This window comes from Lissotriton vulgaris, chromosome 3_1 (genome assembly GCF_964263255.1).
Source record: "Lissotriton vulgaris chromosome 3_1, aLisVul1.2, whole genome shotgun sequence".
NCBI classification, from domain to species: Eukaryota; Metazoa; Chordata; class Amphibia; order Caudata; family Salamandridae; genus Lissotriton; species Lissotriton vulgaris.
This window is the reverse complement of record NC_141689.1, coordinates 984,974,071-984,980,070: the sequence shown is the minus strand read 5'-3', so window position 1 is coordinate 984,980,070 and position 6,000 is coordinate 984,974,071. Positions and strand designations below refer to the sequence as shown.

At 44.7% G+C, this 6,000-nt stretch overlaps 1 protein-coding gene across 5 annotated transcripts in view; it reads left to right on the top strand.

The window, feature by feature from the left end:
- The first annotated feature begins 754 nt into the window (after window positions 1–754).
- Window positions 755–6,000, top strand: part of LOC147727297 (beta-1,3-galactosyl-O-glycosyl-glycoprotein beta-1,6-N-acetylglucosaminyltransferase-like) — a 111,469-nt gene continuing 106,223 nt past the window's right edge. Inside the window, exon 1 of one of the 5 annotated variants that reach the window (XM_086961351.1) lies at window positions 755–990. The gene's annotated coding sequence lies outside the window, so the exon portion shown is untranslated. Of the gene's footprint in view, window positions 991–1,286; window positions 1,565–6,000 lie in introns of those variants that run through there. The other 4 variants (XR_015309319.1, XR_015309320.1, XM_086961352.1 and 1 more) reach the window with 4 other exon arrangements.

Here is a 6,000-nt window from a genome sequence, read left to right as displayed (position 1 = left end):
CCCCCCCCACTGGCACCACTAAGCCAGAAGGACATAATGCAAGACCAGCCAAAGAAAGGAAACAACTGCGTGTTTTTTCTTGTATATGCAAAATTTATTTTCAATAAAAATATTTTGAAATAAAAAAATATATATATATACAAGTCATACGTTTCATATCGTGGGGGCAGAGGTTGAACATACGTGTTGTAATGCTTCGTTCTGTAAGTGTTTATAAGTGCGTCTCGATGTGTGCCGCCTCCCTTCACACTCACGTTATCACAGAAAGTATTAGATAGGATTGAAAGTTAAAATAATCAGAAGTTTACCGAAGCAAGAAATTGTGTCATAGTTTGGCATGCTAACGAAAATACACCAATGGCTGCCAGAAGAAAAACACTTCAGATGCACATTTGTTTATCCCCCTGTGAAATATTTCGCTCCCGCACTCATTTCACCACTTCTGTATAACGAATCATTTGAGCGGCATTCTGTCTTTCCCGCCACCCCGCCCCCAAACGAAATCACCACTTTGCAACATTTTCCGTCAAAGCATGCATTCTTTTCAGTTTCCCATTCAAAACACACAACATCGACCACCTTTTGGGGTCGGAAAACACGTGATTTGAGCTCCCCTGCCCTACAGAAAGTTGGGCTGCATGGGACGCGCGGGCCTGCCCCTGAAGAGGGCGCCCTCGCCCGGCCTGGCGTCCCCGGGCCGTGTGGGGACACTCCTCTAGCCCCGTGGTCCTCCGGCTGCCTCCGCCCTTCGCCTTCTCACTAATCAGCTGCACGCCTGTGAGGCGGGGCCTGCCACCGAGGCTTCCTCCTCTGCCCAGGGGACTGCGCAGAGGCGGCGGCTGCAGCACCGTGGGCTCCCCCGCCTCCAGGGCGCCCAACTTCACAAAGTGTCCGCCGAGGGTGGAGGAGGACTTGGGGGCGCTGCTCCGCCCGACCCCGCAGCCACTTCACTCAAGGGTCGCCTCGGATGAATGGCTACAACATCCCCAGGTAAATGGCTCTCTCGATAGTCTCGTAGCCGACAAAGGGTCTGCTGCTTTGGGATTTAGGAACGAGTACCGGGCAGTAGGGACGAACAGCTTTGCTTTATCTGCCACACTCTTGTGTGCCTAGGATGGAAGCAGGGGTGTGCACCGGTGCTCGAATTTTTTTCTAAAGTTCATGCTCTTTTTTCTGTTTGGGGGCTTGGCACCTCGAGCCGTAGGGACAGGAGGCAGGTGTTTCCTTTTGACGGCGCCACACTTCCTGGATGACCGCCCTTTAGATAACGGAAGTAGGGGCGTGTTGCTGATGGCTATCGCCTTGCTGCCAGGTGACACAGTGTGCTGCTGCTGCTTCCTCTTCTTCGGTAAAAGCAGATCTGGTCCACGCCGGTGCTGGGTGACATTCCCCGGAGAGGTGACCTCTGCTGCTATACCCGGCTGGAACCCCTGATGTGGTTTGGTAAAATGCCAAAAGTTGTACTTTATTCCTATACGACGAAAAACAATTTTTAATATAGAAAAGATCATCTTTTTTTGATAGTGTACCATTGACATTTTGACGTGCTCGCCAATTTGAAAAGGTATTGTCACAACAGCTCCGTTTGTCGCCGTTATCCTCGTTTCTTTTAAATTGTTCATTTTACACTGGTACAGTAACTTAACCCGCTCGCGGTTTGTATACTTGTAAATACTGTAGCGAGTGTTTCAAATTATGGTATAGTGAGAAAAGTGACTGCAACAAGTCTGTAATTAGTGCTTACTTTTTGAAACACTGCCGCAAAGTTGTGTGCTGCTTTTTGTGTAATCGTACGGTGTGGTGTTCTTTATTTGGACTCTCACTAATCAAATTATGCATGGCGCAGTAACTGTTTCTTTAATACTACGTGCAGTTATTAGTGTATTGCTTTCATATGTCATTTCATTGTACGCAACCGTAATCGATACGCCCGTAGGGTGTTAGATATTTTTCCTCGTGGCAGCATTTGTATCGGCGATTTTGTACCTCGATTTCCTAATTTCCCATCGCTTTCATAATTTCCCCTCGCTTGCAGCAGACGTTCAATGTTTCTGGTTACTGTCTCGTAAGGTGAGGTAGAACTCGTCCTCTTTCCTGTATGTAATACGGTCCTGCGGCCGGGATATATGGGTTCCACATCGCGGCTCATCTCTCGCCTCCTTTGAGTACAGCTGGGAGTCCCCCAAGAGTCTGCGTGTTCCTGGATACCAAATCCCTGGTACCTTGTACGTCAAACAGCCTCCTCTCGCGATTTTGAGACTGGCAAGCCTCCCGTGAAATCTGAAGAAGCACGCAACAAGCGCACTTTTTTTTTTTTTTTTTTACTCACCTGTTAAGACAAGCAGCCTCCACGGTTCCTTCAGGCTGCAATGCTTGGGAGCGATAGCAATGCAAACACGACAGTTGATGGACAGAATGCAGAACAATGTCATACATTTGCTCACCATGCCATTCCAGTTTGAACCAAGCCCTATATCAGTCTTGACCCTGTGCATGTGGGAACAGTACAGCCCGAACTGCCAAGCCAGGTCCTCCCTGGACTGGAAATAAGCATCCAAGGACCTGTTTCAGGCTTTCAGCCCTCATCAGCCTGGATAGCTTGACTCCAGTGGTGTGGAGAGCACGGGACCCACGTCTGATCATACCGTTCCCACTCGGGGTGACAAATGCAAAAACAGTTGATGGACAGAATGCAGAACAATGTCATACATTTGCTCACCATGCCATTCCAGTTTGAACCAAGCCCTATATCAGTCTTGACCCTGTGCCCCATCGGAACAGTGCAGCCCGAACTGCCAAGCCAGGTCCTCCCTGGACTGGAAATAAGCATCCAAGGACCGGTTTCAGGCTTTCAGCCCTCATCAGCCTGGATAGCTTGACTCCAGTGGTGTGGAGAGCAGGGGACCCACGTCTGATCATACCCTTCCCACTCGGGGTGACAAATGCAAAAACAGTTGATGGACAGAATGCAGAATAATGTCATACAAGGTGTCCGGTCTGTCTCTAAGAGTAAGAGCCAGGACTCCAGGGCCTCTCCCATGTGTGAAGCATGTCAGCTGCTCAGCTAAAACGAAACATCCTTTGCTCCGATTTCATGCCAAGAATGGATGTCAAAGTATTAAACTTTAATGCGAAACAGAGAGGAATACCCATGTAGTTGGTGAATTGCATAAATAAACCGGAAAACATGGGATCAATCCCTGCTTCCCTCTCATGACAAAAAGGTGTGATCCTAGGCAAATACTTCTTTTAAGCAAGCTTCTTTTTCTTCAGTGCCAGAAATGACAGCACATAGAAATACATGAGTTCGGGATGTGCACTGTACAAAAACCTCTTAAAGTAGACGTTGTAGTTTTCGTCGACTATAATGTTGCTCCATGCTTTAAAAGAATCAAGTTCAAACAGAGTGCGCCTGACAACTTATTTGCCACCTAGTTCACGCGTGGCATAGTCATCAGGGTGAGGAGGTGGGGGACAACTGTCAAAACTATCACCTTTAATATGTGCCTCGCAAAGTATTTATACAATGTAATGTGCTCAGATGAAATGTATCAACATGTTAAATAACTTTTCTGAACTTTTGAAAAGACTGTGTTTTATTTTTACGTGATGTTTGTGGCTTGGCTTATGTCAGTGGCTCGGTTTGTGTGCAGACATAAGCCCCTGACAGACTCCTGGCTCGACTCTTTGTTACTTTTTTGGTTCTCCTACTACTAATACATAAATATACACACACATATATAGTATTTATATCAACAGAGATCAGGCCTACTCAAGACACAAAAAACAATTGGAGACTTAGGATCCAGTTTTGATCTAGAAATCCTGCTATCGGCCTCGAGGTTTAAAAAGGACAATTCGTATTCATGAGAACACACATTTCAGCACACCCCAAGAACCAGAATTATGACTATCTTTTTGCCTCAGACATTGACTACTACCACTTGTTGCTATGCACATTATTACGACGTGATCCTGCAGAAAGGAACTTAACTAGTGTTGTGAAGGATATCACCTTATTAAAAACAATTGAGTTGCACCTAGATTAATGACACTCATTACAATATATTGACCATGTACTTAGCCCCTGACGCCAAACCCTTGAGCAGGAATGAGTCGCAGGATTTGACATGTAACCCAATTGAAATTATATCATCAGCTGTACCATTGGCTAAGGAGTGACCGTTCCCTATGCCCTGTTTCATCATATTATATAATGAGATTGCTGCCATAATTTGTTACAGCATTATAGGGCACAAAATGGGTGAGTGGATTTTGTTATAGGACAAATAGATTTTTGAAGCAACCTGCCCCATGGAGAAATAGATATTTTATTAAATTCCACACCCCTGAATATACACATCCTGTACAAAGGGATATCATTTTATTTAAAAAAATGGATTGACTTGCGCATGGATCAGCGACTCCTCCTGTCATACAACTTTCCATATATTTTTCCACCTGATGCCAAAAAAATGAGCAGTGAGTCCCATTATTTGACTTAAAACCAAAGTCAAATTTCAACTTTATTAACTGTAACGTTGGGTGAGTGGTGAGTTTCCCAAGCCATCATATACATCCACATTGTACCAATAATGATGTGGACCAACTAAAAGATAATTTCATCTTGGGCCGCCTGGGTCAACGACCGGTTGGTCGGCTTAGTGCTACACAGGTGAGGGTGCACACTGTTCTTTATTGCTAAGAGTGCTGAGGGGATATATGTAAATAAATGGTGTGGAAAGTGCATTCCCACAGGCCTAAAGATAGTTTGGGGAGCATTTTATATATCTTCTACCAAGGTGGCTCATAGTTTAAACTTAGATTCCAAAACAAATCTATGTAGAGCTATTGAATGGTAATTGAGTGTCGCAAAAATGCAGCTTAGAGCGCAATATTTTGCCGCAAAATGTCCTTGTCTATTGTGGTTATCTATTGCCTGGCCATTTTAATTATTTTCTTAGTGCTTCTTTTGTGTTCCTATGTTGATAAGAGTAAAGTAGTCATTCTGCACAGCACAGTTGATGTAAAATTGTAGTGCTTCTATTTTTTTCAAAATGTCCCGAATTTTGGTTCTCAAGATCTGGTCACCCTAGATAGGAGGCCCAGCTGAAAACCGTTTACGGTTAGTACGTGCAGTGTTACTGGATATAGTGGGAGCATGTTCACGCTTCTCACCACTGACTCAGCAGCAGGAAATTGGTGACAGGTCCTTGGAAGAGAAGAGACACACTAGAATTGCATACGTTTTACACAACGATTAAGTACATGAAATCTGTTGTATCATCAAAAATGGTAACAAATGTATTAAGATTCACTGTGCAGGAATAACAGGTAGTAGTATTGTTGGAATCAAGCACAACAAACAGAACAGGAAAATCCTTGTTTCCCAGGGCTGAATTTACCGTATATCTCGGGGATACTCCCTTCCTCGTTCAGCAACACTTTGATTTCCTATTTGCACTTGTGCTTTTTCACTGGAGTTCCATAGATTTGGGTCTGCTATGGAGAAAGCCTGTCTTTATTTTGTGTTTTAGGGACTTAAGACGCAAACTTATGTTGCTTTTAGAAGAGGGAGATGCACAGATATATTTTTAGTTTTGCCTTCAGTGGGCTGTGTGTAAGCATTTGCGGATGTATGTATACCTAGACTAGCCAAACCACGTCACTTGTAGTGCGTGGAAAAAGCACCCGAAGGTTCCCCCCCCCCCCCCCCCCCCCCCCGTCAACAACAGCTCTGGAGGGCACTTCTGATTGTACAACCTGATCTTTCAGTTTTCAGCTCATAGGAATTCCAAAAAGATGCTTCTGTGACAGGGGCTTTATTTAAATCTTCAACATTTTGGTAGATACTGACTCGTTCTCAAAAGCAGAGCACTCTTGAATGCTGATGTCTATTGCTGAACTTTTGAAAAAGAAGCAATCACTTGAAAGTTCAGCAACCCGACATTGTAGCAGAGACACTTTAAACGCCATGGAGCTTGTGTACAACACGTCTAT